Raw genomic sequence first — 16,373 nt, 5'->3', positions numbered from 1 at the left:
TGGCAGGAAAAGAATTAATAATGTGACTTGTTTTCAGGTCCCTCTAGATTGCCATGGTGTTGGGTGGTTGGCCTGACATCACAGCATTTTGCTCTAATTTTAAGCTCCCATTTATTCATTCCACGCTGTGTATGAGCTTACTGTTGCCTCCTCCAGTAAAATCGTTTCCTCAATGGACCTCTGGCACTAACAAGCTGGAGATACACAAGTGCTGTAATGGAAAACATCTGGTTGATTTGATAGGAAAAAAAGAAGAAAATTAATTTAAATTAAGATCCTCTTGAAAATTCGATCTGCAAAATAGCATTTGTGTTCTGTTGAGAATTGCAGCAACAGTCTATTCTTTGCATTTATTTGAGATCTTAAAAACTCATGGGATAAATAAAGCACTGAAATTAAACTCCTGTTGACATGCTATTTCATTTACTAGGAAGACATATTTGTCAAGAAGGAGGATTATAACATTTTTTTTCATTTCACTTTTTTCTTTGACAGACATGTCATCACTGGAGCAAGAGCAATTTCAAAGAGAAGGGTGGAAGTTGGCTTACCAAAGATGTAAGTAAACTCCAGGAGGAAAATATAAATATCAAAAACCAAAGGGAGCATTTAAATGGTGTGGGATTAAGGCAACTGAGTATGTATGAAAGCAGGGAAAATCAGAGACTGGAATATGAGAATACTGAACCCAATTGGTGATGCAGAGGAAGTTATCAAAGGAATTCAACAATGAAAGGAGTGGGGAACAGATAAGACAATCTTACGGCAACATTTCAGAGACTGGATTCTAAAAGGCAAGAAATTGCTTGTAATATAGGACCACAATAGTTCCATGTAGTAAGAGTAAATTAAGACATAAGGATGTTTTTAAGAGTAATCAAGTGCAACACATAATTCAAATGCTTTGGCAGAATTCACTTTGTAGTTAAATTACAATTGTCATACATGTTAGGGAAGCTTGAGTATTGTCTTCAAGCAGATATAAGGGCATATACTTTATTTGTTGGGAATCTTAAACATTAAGATTTCATTTAATAATTAACCATTAAAATCTTGATTATTCAGAGAAAAATGCTACTTTCTAATTTACTTTTTTAAAAAATGCCAGGAATGCGAGTCATGGGTCCACAAATGATATCAATATGTGGGTGCCTTAGAAATTTCTGAGGAGTATCCTGAAAAACATTTGAGAATAAAGCAACTGTGTAACTGAAGGCTTATACAAGGTAAGTAGTTTACAAAAAGGTATACAACACCATACTCCAAGCAAATGATTTGTAAGTAGTCCATAAGAAATATTACAATAAGACAATATAAATTAGTGAGCAAAATCAAAACTCATTCACACAGAAATATAAGTTTACTGAGCAACTTACACTAGTTTAGAAGGTTATCTGTTTCTATATATTTGCATTAATGAAGAACTAATACCTCTACCTTTCCTTTCTCCTTTATGAGGGACAAACATTGTTACAGATCTTGCTGAGACAGAATTTTTGAGGGCCCAGACTAAGGAGGAAATGCCCAAGAGAGAGAGGTGGGAGGCCACTGTGTCTCGTCACTAAACCACGAAGAAATAATGAGATGGATCAAGAGAATGCAGAAAGAAGAAAGGTAAGAGAACTTGCAGCTTCTAAGTAGGCAGTAACACAGGCAATAGCAACACGAGATGGAGAGGTTATAAAAAGTAAAGCAGAAGACCTCACAGCAGCATTTAGGGGACTTGAATAGACTGATAACAAAGAGCTGTGCAAAAAGCAGAAGCATGAACACATGAATGAGGGGGATTCTAAACAACAGTAAAATAATGTGGGCAAAAAATGAAGACAAGATATGGTTTAAGATCTACTTACCAAGACATAAGGGAAGCAATATGAAAAGAAAGCATATTATATTTCATTAGGAGTAGGCTGAGGAAAAATACAGATCAATTATTTAAGAGGGAATATGAATAAATAATGACTAAGACTAATAAAGTCAAAATATTTACTGCTTTTTTGGGATCAGCCTTTGTACAGAAAAGATTAATAGCAACCATGTATGTAGCACAATATAATAGAGTAGCTTAGGCCAGTATAGTTAAAAGAACAAGTTACAGAATACTTACAACAACAACACTTATCCAAAACAGTTAATGGGATGGATTTCAATCTACAGTTTTAAAGGAAGTAGCAAAAGTTAAACCTGAATCATTTGCAAATTACTATCTAAGAGAGCTTGCAGAGAGACAGAGAGGACAGTAAACACTGGAGGACTGGAGAACAGTAAATATAGTCTTTTTTTCTTCAGAACAAGGAAAAAGTAGAACTGTACATAATGAAACCAGAAACATAGTGTGGAAAAGTATTAAGCAATCAATTAAGTATTGCCTGAAGGAAATATGGTAGGAAACAACCCAAAAGGAAGTACAAAAGCATACCTTGTCAAAATCATCTCATCTTCCTTGACAGAGTAGAGTTGATAGTGAAAGCAGAAGATATTTGGTAGCTTTAATATGGAAATGTACTGCATCTAAAATTATCTTACAATGGTAAAAAGATTGGACAAAAAAATCCTGATCAAAGTGTAGCATTCAGTAGTTTCCAGCTTTCTTTGGAGACTGTACCTATCAAATTCTTTTATAGATCTGTTCTGGGTTTTCACCAATAGCTTGAATGCTGGAGGAGAGAGTACACAAAAATTCTGTGCTAACAGCAAACTGGCTGAGTAGGAAGCATTTTAGGAAATGCTACTGCCTTTAGAATTGTTTTGCTCAATTGACAAAACATTCTAAATCTAATAAGATAAAATAAAACTTTTTAAAATGTAAAAAACCCTCCCTTTTGCAATGGAAAAACATTGGTATAAACCATATCAAAAAAGAAATACATGTGACATTTTTGGCAGATTATTTTACAGCTCAAAGGAGAGAAGTGTGGACAGGGAGAGGAGACTGCAGCAGGACTGATAAAATAAACAAAAATAAATAAACTTAAAATTTATTGACATTTTAAGCTGGGTTCACAATGTGACACTTTTTTCTAAAAAGTAGTGTGGGATGTCTGGAGTGGAACACTGGGTAGAGGACAACAAGAGACAGCCAGTTCCACTGGTAAGCAGCTGTTCTCCAGCTCTCCACTGCAGTTCAGGGAAGCACAGGATGGCCCATAAAGGAAAACAGTAAATGGTGTGAAAGGAGTACAGAGGAGTTCTGTGAAGATAGGAGTCTTTGAAAGGACTGCTGATCTTCTAGCTTTGACATGGTTGGGTCTGGATCAGCATCTTGCAATCTTGGGATCCTGGATCTTTTTTCAAGTTCCTCAGGTTCCTTCTCACATGTGTTTTATAATTTTAAAAGATTTGGGGTTTTTAGAAAAAATACTTCCATTTATTAATTTAGAAAAATGAAATACACACTTTATCATGTCCTGTTGTCACAATTCTGTGTAACACAGCAACAAACTAAACGTACAAGTAGCTATGAGCTACATTTCAGTAAGCAGTAGAAATAACTTAATCTTATACCTGTTTCTTCATTTCCAGAATGTTTCTGCAAAGATTTCAAGACAAAAGCACAATTGCTTTAATACAGGATTTAAGCTACTGCGAGTCAGGCTATTTTTAATGTTTTTAACAACAGAGGTGCTGGTAAAATTTCCATAGCAAAGACTTGAAAATGACAGAGTTTAACAGCACTTACCAGAAAGCTTTAGAAAAGACAATGCCATGGGCAGAATCATGACATTTTGACTTTTGCAGATGCTACTATTAGATTCAAAAGGCTTTAGTAAATGGCTCCAAAATTCCACTGAAAGGAAGTCTGCTGCTACTGAATAAACTTGTTGGATAAAAATATCACTAGCAGCTGCCTGGATGGATTTTTCTGTGAAACCTGTGTAATTAATTTTTAGTTTGCTGTTCTTAGTCCATTTGTGGGACATATGGGAAAGACAAAAAGAAGGAGAAAGTCTTCGACACCGTCTCCCACAACATCCTTCTCTCAAAATCAGAGAGACACAGATTTGATGGGTGGACTGATCAGTGGATAAGGAATTGGTTGGATGATCACATCCAGAAGGTGGTGGTCAATGGTTCAATGTCCAGATAGAGATCAGTGATGAGTGGTGTCCCTCAGGGGTCCATATTGGGACAGTTACTGTCTTCATCAATGACAGACAGTGGAATCGAGTGCACCCTCGGCAAGTTTGCACCAAGCTCAATGGTGCAGTTGACATGCCTGAAGGACAGGATGCCCTCCAGAGGGTTCTGGACAAGCTCAAGATGTGGGCCCATGTGAACCTCATGAGGTTCAACAAGGCCAAGTGCAAGGTCCTGTGCTTGTATCAGGGTAATAACCAGAATCAATACAGGCTGAGGGATGAAGGGATAGAGAGCAGCCCTGCAGAGAAGGGCCAACCAAATCTTGGGCTGCATCAAGAGAAGCACGGCCAGCAGGTCAAGGGAGGTGATTCTCCTCCCCTACCTTGCTCTCGTGAGACCCCACTTGGAGTACTGTCTCCAGTTCTGGAGCCCCCCACACAAGAAGGACATGAAGCTGTTGGACTGAGTCCCATGGAGGGCCAAGAAGATGATCAGAGGCCTAGAGCACCTCTCCTATGAAGACAGGCTGAGAGACTTGAGGTTGTTCAGCCTGTAGAAGAGAGCTCGGTGGAGACCTTATTGCAGCCTTTCAATATTTAAAGGGAACTCATAAAAAAGACAGGGACAAATTTTTAGTAACACTTGTTGCAACAGGACAGAGGGCAATGGATTAAAACTAAAACAGGATGGATTTAGACTAGATCTAAGTAAGAAATTTTTTACGATGAGGGCTGTGAAACACTGGCACAGGTTGCCAAGAGGGAATAAGAGGCCTCAAGCCTGGAAACATCCAAGGTCATGTTCAACAGGGCTCTGAGCAACCTGATCTAGTTCAAAATGTGAAAACTAAGCGGTTACATGCTATGGAAGAGATTCCCTTCAAATGCCACTGTTTCAACAGTACATGGACATTAAGGTTCGGGTGTGCCTAAAACTAAAGCATAATCTTTCCATCCTTCATAATGAAGACTGAAAAAGTTTAGATTATTAATGTGACATACATTTGTCTTACATACTTACCATGTCATCTTAGCAGTAGGAATGTGGAGAGTACAGTAAATGATGCTTGTTCTGGCCTGCAAAGCTATTTTTATCTTCCTTAGTGTTCCTAAGAAATTCTTTCCTTTTTTATGAGAGCATTACAGCTTGAAATTCAGAGAGAAGAAAACAAACAAACAAACAAACAAAAAGCACAACACAAAACAAAAATAACACCACCAATAAAAAAACCACAACTTACTCCTTGTGGATCTTACTTGAAGGAATTATTTCGGCCACTGTAAACATAGAAAACACTTTTCACTTCCTCTAATCCTCAAAGAATATTAATTTTAAATGTTGGGTTTGCTCCTTTGGAGACTCATCACTGCAAAAAGCCTGTCCTTTCAGAACTGCCTACAATGTGGAACACATTGCTATGCATGTTTGCTGAGCCTTGATAGAGACTACTGATGTCTGTTTGATACTTTGCTATAGAATAAGCAGAAAATTCATATGAAACAATAAATTAATACTTCAGTATCTTATGCCAGTCTACATGTAGCAATTCTAGATTGGGTTCCTACCAGTTCTGGTTCCGATTCCACATTTTATTTTACCTCCATTAAGATCCAAAATTCTGTATAGGAGGGTGGAAAGAAAATGTGTCTTCCCAAACTCATTGATTCAGACACCCTTACCTTGAAGAGATTAAACAGATTTGCAGAACAACATAACTTTTACTTTGACACATCTCTATACCGTTCTGATATATGATCTTTATTTCTTATACCTGGATGTACAGTAGTTGCTTCATCTGCTCCTTATGGATTCTTTCTCAAAATTCCAAGTCTTCTCTACATATTTTACCCGCTAGCATGGTTGCCAGCATAAGCTAATATACTAATTTTAAGGGGTTTTTGTTTGACTTTTTTTTTTTTTTTAATAATAAGGCATAGTTCAGAATGTACAGAAGGTTTGATTATGGTAATTTCTTAGCAACTGATCCTGGAAATTTAAATTCTTCTTCTAACCTACTTCCTTTCTTCTTGTAACCTACTTCCTCAAGATGTTCTTCTTTTTCTACATAATTCTCTTTGCATTAACATACATCACATCCTTCTTCAAGAACACATTTAGAGTGTGTTTCATCTGTACAAATGTACATACCTATAGCACTTTGTGAATTAGTCACCTGAAGTTCCCTTTACGGTCATTGCAGAAAAATAGGCCTCCCCAGGGTGTGATGTATATTATCCTAGAGTACATGCCGGAAATAGATCAGATGAATGACTCCCTGCATGTGTATGTTGCTCTACATCAATTATATGGGAAGGCCAGGATGAGAAGCTCAGATGTAAATGTCCACACTGTAGCTATTTAAACTTATGGAAGAAAAATTCTACCCTAAATTCAACCATCCAGCTTCTTATTAGAGCTTGTTTTCACAAAACAATCAGTTTTTAAGACAATTTAATTTCATTTGGATTTGTTCCCTTGCACGTAGTAAAATAAAGTTTTCACATTTGGATAATGCCTTCTCTAACTTCAAAGTATCCTTTTTTAAGATTATTGCTCTGAGTGAGGTTGAACACCCACTTGAGGAATGTACACTGCTCTTATTTCACCTGGTATCAAGATATGCATGTTTTAGTCCTGTTTCTCCAAGCAATGATTTAGGATAGAACTGTATACATATTATGAGGCCAAATTTTTCAGTGCTTTTTTGAAGTGATAATAATACGAATTAGTAATTGTATTTAATTACGATATAAGAATAATTTAAAAGGAGATATGAACATTAGTGTTTTAATCCAAACATTGAATAGGCTAATACTTTATTTTTTTACTTCTGTAGTTAAAGATATGATTCTGAAACCTGTTCTTACTTATATGTGCTGAAAAGAACAGAATAAAGTTTGTTTAGGTCACCTTCAAGATCTTCTGACAAGATATATATACTTTTGACAGCTCATGAAATTCTACACTTCCGTTTGTTAATAGCAGCCATATCTGCAGGAACACACAAGTAATTTATTTTGAGAGACAACTGATTCCATATGAGTTCTGATGCTTGTTGCTCTGGATGTTAAAGTGCAGACATCATTTGACCCAAGTAAAATAGTTTTCATTACATTTCTTCACCTGAACTGGAGAATACATTCCTTCTAAAGTCCGTCTTGTTTTGTGTCCCCTTTAATGTATGATTTATAAAAACAGGTCTTGGGATCAGTCTTTTGTGCAGCTATGTGCTTTGTTTTATATATATTTATATAATTTATGTTTATCTCTAGGTTCTTTTCTAGAAAACACACATTTGCTTGATATTTTTATTTGACTTAAACCACATTTAAAATTTGCTTTATATGCCTAGTTTTTTGAAGTGCTGATGTGAAAGGTTTTGGGGCTATTTCTCACAAAACAAAGAAAATGAACTGTCTGCTGACTTACTGGCTTCTGTAGTAAACCAGACTGTGTTACTATGGATTTGCAATTTGTTTGTTCTTGCTGCAAGATATAGTCCCTACACTACCCTGTGCTTTCTGTCCTGTTTGCTCCTCATACCCGCAGTTCTTTAGGCACTGGTCATTCATCTGAACATGTGTAGGATTGCACTGTGCTGAGCAGATCAGCACGTACTTTAGGATTAAGTGTGATTAGGATCCAGAAACTGGTTGAACAAATTGAAAAGTCCTCAAAGGGCCTGGTTTGACAGGTATTTGCAAAGCCTTTATACCATGCATTATTAACATAAGGGTAGCAGTGCCCACCTCATGTGATATCTTCAAGATTAGAATACCATCCCACTAACCTGACCCTTAATTTGCTCTTGCTTTGAAGATGACTCTAACTCCACATGTTCTATTTCCTGGCAGAAGTGTTTACAATTGGATTTACATAATGGGATGTTTATAATTGGATTTTTTCAAATTGTTATTGGGGGGAAAAAACCAACAAAAACTAAACAAAAAAAATTAAACCAAAAAACCCAAACTAAAACTCACAAAAAACTGCTAAACGAAAGGAAAAAGCTGACATTTTCCAGTTCATTCCCTGGGGTACAGAGTCTCTCTCTTTCTCTCCTGCCATTCCTTACAGTGATATTGTGCACATTAGTTTTGCTTTAGCTTCTTTTTGATGGGACTGCCCTCAAAGATAGGAGAAGCATGTACGCACAAAAAGTAGTTTTGGTGAGACAGTAGGAGAAGTAGATAAGTAAGATGCTGAATTTAGGGTTCCCTATCCTAGATGAACACCCCAGCTTTTGGACAATTATATTCAGTTAAATGTGGAGCCTTCAAGTGCCCCTGTGAACAATCAACAGAAGAGTCAGTCCTGCTTAGTGCAGGCTGCATGGGAATGGCAATGTTTCATTCACTAGCTCTGGGCTCTGTTTTCAGGACAAATGTGTGTGGTATATTTTATTGGCTTTCCTGCAAGGTCTTTACTGGATCTGAATATAAAATACTTCAAAGGTCCTCACAGCTCTCTATCTCCTAGTAAGATTCAGCAAGAATGATATTTTTATCCTTCAACTGCTTGATGATAGGATGATTTTGTTGCTGGTATCTGGCATTCATTAATCTTCCTACAATCAAATCTTTTGAAAACCTTTTAAAATTAATTTGTAAAATAAAATTTAAAAAGCAGTATTTTGCAGGATGCTTTCCCCACTATCCATCCTGCACTACGCACAATTGAGAATCTTGCAGTCAACAAGAGTGATGGGTTCCTCTCAGTGCTTTTCTCTGTATGCTGCATTCTTTATTCACACATACTGCCTGCAAGAGTGAAAAGGCCTGTTCAGTTTTCTATGTCCATTTTGTCTTCATTCTTTTCTGACCCTGACTACAAGCATAAAGAACTAATGACTACAAACTCCCTCTGTTGACTTTAGGACATTGTCTCATGACTGTTAGGGATTTGTTTGTGTCAACACAGCTCATATACCAATGGGTACTGAGCAGTGACAAGCTGCCACGTTAGACTAACTTTTCTGATGTGATGTGCTGTCTTCTTTGATTTGTTTTGTGTTCTGTGTCTCTAAATGGGACAGATCCTTTCCTCATCCAATGAGGAAAGAGAAAACCAATATTTTTCTAATTTTAAGATAATTGTTGAGACATTGTTTATACTCTCCTGGAGATCCTACTTCTATTCTTTTTAATTGTGTTTACTTGTTTCTCATGGCATATGCATTTCAACTTTAAACCAGTCCTTCCAGTCAGTGCTATAATTAATAGCCTATGCTGCTGAACCGTATTTTGCTGCCACTCTGGCAACTGTTTGTAGACTTAGCAAGGCTAAATTAAAATCTTTGAGACCAGTAGATTGTTGGCCAAATTCTTTCCTCTTCTTTTTCATTCTGTTTGATGTGTAACAACTCCATGCCAGGGCTCTGCATAGCAGCAATTATATTTTCTTCTTTTTATATGCTGTCTTGTACTTCAGTTTTTCACCATCACAGTAAATGCTCTTTTGTTTTGCTGGCTCCCAGCTGCCTCTCTCTCTTTCCTGGTGCTTCAGCTGCAGCCTATGTTTTGTCGCAGTGTTTGGCAGAAATTCAGAAGCGAACACCTTAATTTTAAAGTGAATTTGAACAAGATGGCAGTAAAACTAATTATCTCATGGCACAAACTTGCAACAACCCCTTCTGCAACTATGTAATTTAATAGTCCAGTGTTCTTTTTGTGCTTAAAGATCTCAGTATTATTTTTTGATCAACGTCTTTATTTTAAAGACTAAGTAACACATATATTCTGATGAGAGATGGGTTTATCACTTAAAGAATTCTGCTGGAAAGAAACCATTTATATACCTTTGCCAGAGTGATGATGTTTTAGTCACTGACCATGTTAATCATGGTGTACTCAAGGAATGTGCTTATGCGGATGTTAGGAGTATACCTAATCCAAATGCTTCTCAATTTATTAATTTATTCCAAATGACTAAACCACTGTACTGCTTTTTCTCTAGATCCCTCAGTGTTTTCTTTTTAAATTTAACATTAAATTCAAATGTTATTAATGACTTATTTCTTAAGCCACTCAGAGATGCTTTTAGTGATCTTGTCATTGCAGTTTTTCTCTTGACAAGAGAAGGTTATCCCATCTTTTCCTCATGGAATTTGTCAGCATCCAATGCTTGTCTTAATTATTTTGGCTGCAAGTTTATTAATTTTTTGTTGAACTAGTATTTGACCTTTTTCTCCTCACTTATGACAGAGTCAATTACATTTAAAATTACAATTGAATATTTTCACTATCTATTATAAGGAAATATTGGTGATACAACACATACGAAATTGTAAAGGAAAGATTCAGTAAGGAAAATATTGATTCCTCACTAGTTACTGCAGTACAATTTTGCCTTTTAAAAATTCAAAAAGTTGCTGGAGCCCTACTTGTCTTGACTCTGGTTAGCACTCTCTGTCATCTTGTTGCAACAACAGCTCTTATGCTGCAGACACTTCTGTGTGCATATGTGCATTTTTGTGAACAGTCGTTTGGATGGCAGGTGAATTATTCGACCTGATGGACCCCAAATGCATACAGTGCTTTATACTGTGCTTGCTTTAGAAAGAGTTCAGAACATTTGCAAAGGCTGTGTTTCTTTCACCTCCCTCCTCTTCCATCTTTTCACTTCCTTTCATGTGCCTTCAACTTAGATTCTTAATTTTTTTTCTCTATTCTGTAATCATCAAAGAAACCTTTTGTTTCATAAAGGTGAATCCTTTATCTCCTTATTAGTCAGATTTAAAAATTTAATTGGAGACCTAGTTTCTGTCATGCCAGATTAAGAAGTTTCTGAGTTTCTGTTGTTTAAGCAGAAAAACAAGGCTTAATTTATTAGCCCTTGAACATTTATTAAATTAAAAAATGCTAGTATTTTGCTGAAGAGAGGATGAAAAGCCATGAGGAGCTAAGTGACTTTGTTGAAACAATGAGAGAAGCTGCCTAGATAATAAGTTGGTAGTAGCTGAAGAAATGAAAATGCAGAAAGTAAGGAAAAGTAGCCTGGCAGGTTCCCTGAGTCTGCTGCTTGTTTGCCTGCATTTATAGTCACTCCTATTTCATGTTCTTTGTCTGCCTATATTTCCCAAGTTTAAATGAATTTAACTTGTGAAGGTTATAATGACTAATTGGCATTGTTTCTTATCAGCCAATAAACCGCTGAAGGTCTCTAAATGTGCTGTGTCCGGTCTACATGACACATACAGTGGCAGGGCACAACTAGTGTTTCAGATTTTGAATTACAAGAATACAATTGAGCAAGATATAAATCCTCTTTTTCACATAAACGAGGACAAAACAGATGTTATTTGCCTTTCTATTTTGGATAATGTTAATGATATTATCTACAGGTTAAGGAACTGATCAAGAAAAATACCTAAATGTGTCAGAAGTCAGAAACTATTGTGGCTTCCCGAAAGGAATCTGTGCCCTAGACTTTAGCTTCTATCTCCAATTAAATGCACAGAGAATACTAAGCAGTGGGTAAACCCCACCAACATCCTACCCAAAACTCTCAGTGTCTCCCTAAAGCACAGTTCTTGCTCACTTCCTTTGCCAGAGTTGAAAAAAATGTAGATGCCAGTAGATACCTGCCATTATTCTTTCAAAGAGAATTTTTTTTGTTTGTTTATTTGCTTGGTTTTTAACGATAGTAGTGTCACCTAACACACAGTTTATAGTAATTACTGAAGCCAGGGACATAAACTGAAGAGCCTCTATACCCAACCCCAGTGAAGATGCCAGAACTGGATTCTGTCTTTCTGGAGTTGTCTCCTGAAGACTTGAGTCTCCAGTCTGATGTTGGGAGAGATACCTGCCCATCTGTGTTTCCTATGGCCCAGAACTAGAGAGATATCTTAGGGTTAAGGGAGAAGAATTTTGAGAATCATAGAGAGAGAGTGGAAATCCAAACAAACTCCTGGGAGTAGAAAAAGGGGAAAAAGAAAGATTGGAAGATACCAAATTACTACAGAGAGACTCATGAGGGGTAATTACCAGTGAATAAATGAGTAATTGTCTAGAAATAAATTGTTAAGTCATACTTACTGAAAGGGTGTAAGTAAGATACTGAACTTGAACCAAAGGCCTGGTCTCCCTCAGGAAAACACATACTTTTAAATGGTCTTGCAAAAACTTCGTGGGGCTGTGTGACTGAGTGTCCTGAGGCATTCTTATCTCAAACTGTTGAAAACCAGCAGGATTCCTTTGGGGGTTTTTTGAAAAGGGGAACGGGACACAAGGAAGTTGAAATGTGCAATATGCCTCATGCCTGCTAAAGAATTTGTAGTGTGAGCAACCCATACGAAGGGTAGGCTAAAGCTAAATGTGAAGCATGTCCTCTGGCAGGAGAGCTCTATATATCTTTACATACGATGCATTTGTTCCTCAGAAAATAACAGGAGGACGTCAATTACTGGGAAGAAAAGGACTACTCTGGGTCCACTACAGTAAAGTTGGGTGCACTGATAGCTCCATTGGTTTCAATACTCTTAGTGTCATATTTAAAGGCAATATAGTGCATATTTATATATATACTCTCTCTATATATTAGTATGCGCTGTAGTGTTATTTACATGCTCTATATCTACATGCATGTTCAGACTGTGATCAAGTACTCAGTCTACCCTGAATGTATGTCCTGTTTGTATCCTATACAGTATTACTAAAAAGTGGCATTCCTGGAAAAAGTTTCTATGTCCTCCAGTCAATGTCCTCACATTTGCCCCCACTGTATGCTTGCATTCAAGACCATGAAATTAGTTTGAGAAATAGGATATATGTTTAAAGAATAACTTGTAAGTCAATAGGGGCATCACATGAGGCTGACCTAATGGAAATTATTCCCTTTGAGAGCAAGTTGCAGACAATTCATTTTCTATGTATATTTGACTGCAGGCAACTTGAGTTTAAGAAACTCATATTTTGTCAGCTGCAAAAGGGTATTGTTGTTTAGGTAACGCATGATATATGTTTTTCTCTTTTATACCTTAGTCTTTTGAAAAGAAAATTAAGCAAGCATGCTTATCCTGTTGTTACGGTTTCAGGCTACCTTCAGCAAGTAAACATTTACCAAAGCATACCTCAAGGTACCTTTAAAAACAGCACTAAAATTTTGCTAGGAGTCCAATACACTGCATATTGATTAATTTTGCTGGATTGCTGTGGCTGCTTAGTACTTCACTGTGATGACATACATAAATGGGTTTTTTATTGAAAGATATTGAGATGCCATTAAGGCTTCTTTCAACACGGCATGAGGTGACCTTGCTCAATTTTTTCATATAGAAACAATTGCTTATTCTGTAAGTGTGTCAGGTTTCCTCAGGAGAAATCATACAGGACAAAGTAAAAACTTAAGTTAATGCAGGTCAGTACAATATGCAGTATAAAAGGTTACTGAAATACTGCATGACTGTCTCAGCTGAAGCTTTTAGGTGTGCTTTGCTCAGGCAGTATCTTCTGTTGAGTTTTAAATTACCTTATTCATATGCTTTCAGATAATTCTGCTTTTGCAGTCAAAGTCCCTCTTGTTCTCAGTCCTGAGAATCTACTCTCCCATCATCAGTGTGAGTTTCCTAATATTTGTTTGCTTGTGAAACCAGCAGCACTAATTTGGACATAGATCAGGATACTGTGGTCTCCTATAAAATCCTAAAAGACTTTTTGAATATATCTTTTCTGTACCCAGTTTACTCCTAAGCTTACAAAGTGCTTAATGTATCTACTTTGACACAGAGTGACCTGTCTGCTGCTTTCCTATTGATGGCCTTCATAGAATTTCTGCTCTCTGGCCAGAATGACTTCCTTACTGAACAATACTTTGGGGTTTGGGACTTTTTTTGCCTTTCTGTTCTTATTTTATGCAGGGTTGTTCCTACCTCCTGAAACAGTGCTACACAGCACTTCAGAAAGTCACTGTAGAGTATTAGGTCTTTTCATTTCCTTTGTTTTGACTGTGCTATGTACCGAAGCAAGGACAGACTCTTTCTGATTTGAAGTGTATCCGTGCTAACTGTGCTGGACTTTATTCCTAGAACTCACATGCGTGTTTGATGACCTTGCCACTGGAACACAAGGGCAGATCTTGGAAATATTTTCAAGTTTTCTTTAACTTTCTGCACTTTCCTGGTCAACTTGTCGCTACTCACACCAGTAAATGTAAGCATATGCAGAAATGTGTGGATTGTTTTGTTGGTCTGAAGAACTGACTTTTCAAAATTAATTATATTTGTTTCCTGTATATTCCCTATTGTGATGATGATTACTTGTCTCTGAAGCCATTTGTTTTTACTATTTCATGCTTCCTTACCTCTAATTCCTTTGACATTACCTGTTTACTAAGATGCTGTGGCTGCTAATTACAGGATTTTGAGTGGCTCCTATCCCTGTGTTTTGATTGTGGTCCAGGCATTTGTTAGAACTTCAATGTGTTTAGAGAAAATCTTATGAATGCTAACTCAACAAAATTCAGTTCTATTGTATGAAAGTCTGAGGGCAGTAATGTTGTCTGGCAATCTGCTTTGTGAAGGGGGAAGTTTGAGCATGGAAAGACATTAAATCCATGACAGCAGTTTTAGTTTCTAAGCTTTGGAGAGTGTACTACAAACAGCAGGGAGGAAAAAAAAATAACAATACAAAACCAGAAAAAATGTGTCTCCTTTCATATTGCAGTGTAATTTATTTTTGCTGGTCATCAGTCTTTGTGATCACTTAAGTTAGAAAAAACAAAATGCTTTCCAAAAGTCATTGCCTTCAAGTACTGATGTCTTTAACCTTCACTTAAAATGGCTTTGATTTGTAAATGGGAGTTTAGTAGTGATATTTTTTCTTCAGTGTCTGCACCAGATAGGGTCACCATTCAGCACCTTTCACAGTGGTAATTTCACCATGGAAAAGCTAATTATGGTCAGTTACATCCTCACTGGAGCTAAAATGCTTAGTAGAAGGTTTTTGTCTAGAGATTTGGCTTTTTTTTTTATCACTGTCAGAAGCTTGAATTTTAATCTTGCATAAAAAATAATAAAGCTTCCACCCTGTTTCTAGAATTACTATTTTACCATGTTACTGTTCTAATCTTATTGCTCTTAGTCTTAGCAAAAGAAATTACTTGGCTGGTCCCTGCAATAGCTTAATAATTCAGGTATTATTTCACAGTGACTTTGAAATGTTTACCAGCAAGTTACTTATTGATTGTCTTTATTTTGCCTTCTTGTTAGTTTTCTAACTACTCGTAAATCAGCTTATACAAATAGTGAATCTTCTAACTAGCTAATGCAGCCATACCATCCCACAACAGGGCAATAAAGAGCATTAAGAAACCATTGCAGATCAGCTGAATATTCTTCATACTGTATCTCAGATGTTTCTGGCAGCTGATACATAGTATTCCCTCCTTTTTCCCACAGCCACTATTTGCATAAAGCATATTACTAATTTAAACTTTAGTATTTTAAAATCATGTGTCTCCAATGTGTATTACATTGCCAGACATATATTGAGAGGAAGAAACTAATTTGTTTGAAACAAGAATCAGTCCTAACCTTGGCCTAACTTTGAATCAAATCCAGACAGAACATTCCTACGCTTCAGAAAACTTTATTCCTGGCTATTTAATCTAGTTCTGTACTTTGAGGATCTACAAGGATGGGAAGAAAAAAAAAATCAGATAAAACTTTCTTGAAAGTTCTGTTTATATGATGCTTCCTTACTAGTACAATTTGGAAAAGTTAAGAAATTCTGAAAAAAATCCTATAACTGTTGATTCTAAAATGGAGAATCAATCCAACAGATTTTGGATGTCTATCCTTCATCACTACCAGTGACAAGGATTTCTGTACCGACTTAATTTACATCAGGTTTAAAAGGAAATCAGACACTTGTTTCTTCAATACTACTTTAATATGTCTTGTGGTTCTCTTTATTCTCAAACAGCATGGAAGACTTCTTTGGAAATTCATTAAATTACTAACTTAACTCTTTCTATACCAAATGATCTTTAGCTGGGGCAATTTATATTCCTGTGCTAATATTATGTATAAATAATATTTTATTCAGATCTAAAAGATGTATTAGTCTAAATAAATAGAATAATGTAGTGGGAAGTAACTAATAGTATTTGCATTATTTTTAACTAGCCTTTATCAGAGTTAATTTTGCATGAAATGGAGAGAAGTTAACTTTCTTGTTACTTGGCATTGTCAAGCATTTAAAATGTGGCAAAGATGTCTTCTTGTTGAATTAGAAATTCTAACCATGATTTTTTTCTAGTGATATTAGGTATGACAATGATGGATGTAAGAC

This window comes from Apus apus, chromosome 3 (genome assembly GCF_020740795.1).
Source record: "Apus apus isolate bApuApu2 chromosome 3, bApuApu2.pri.cur, whole genome shotgun sequence".
In the NCBI taxonomy this organism is placed as follows: domain Eukaryota; kingdom Metazoa; phylum Chordata; class Aves; order Apodiformes; family Apodidae; genus Apus; species Apus apus.
Note: the sequence above shows the minus strand (reverse complement) of the source record.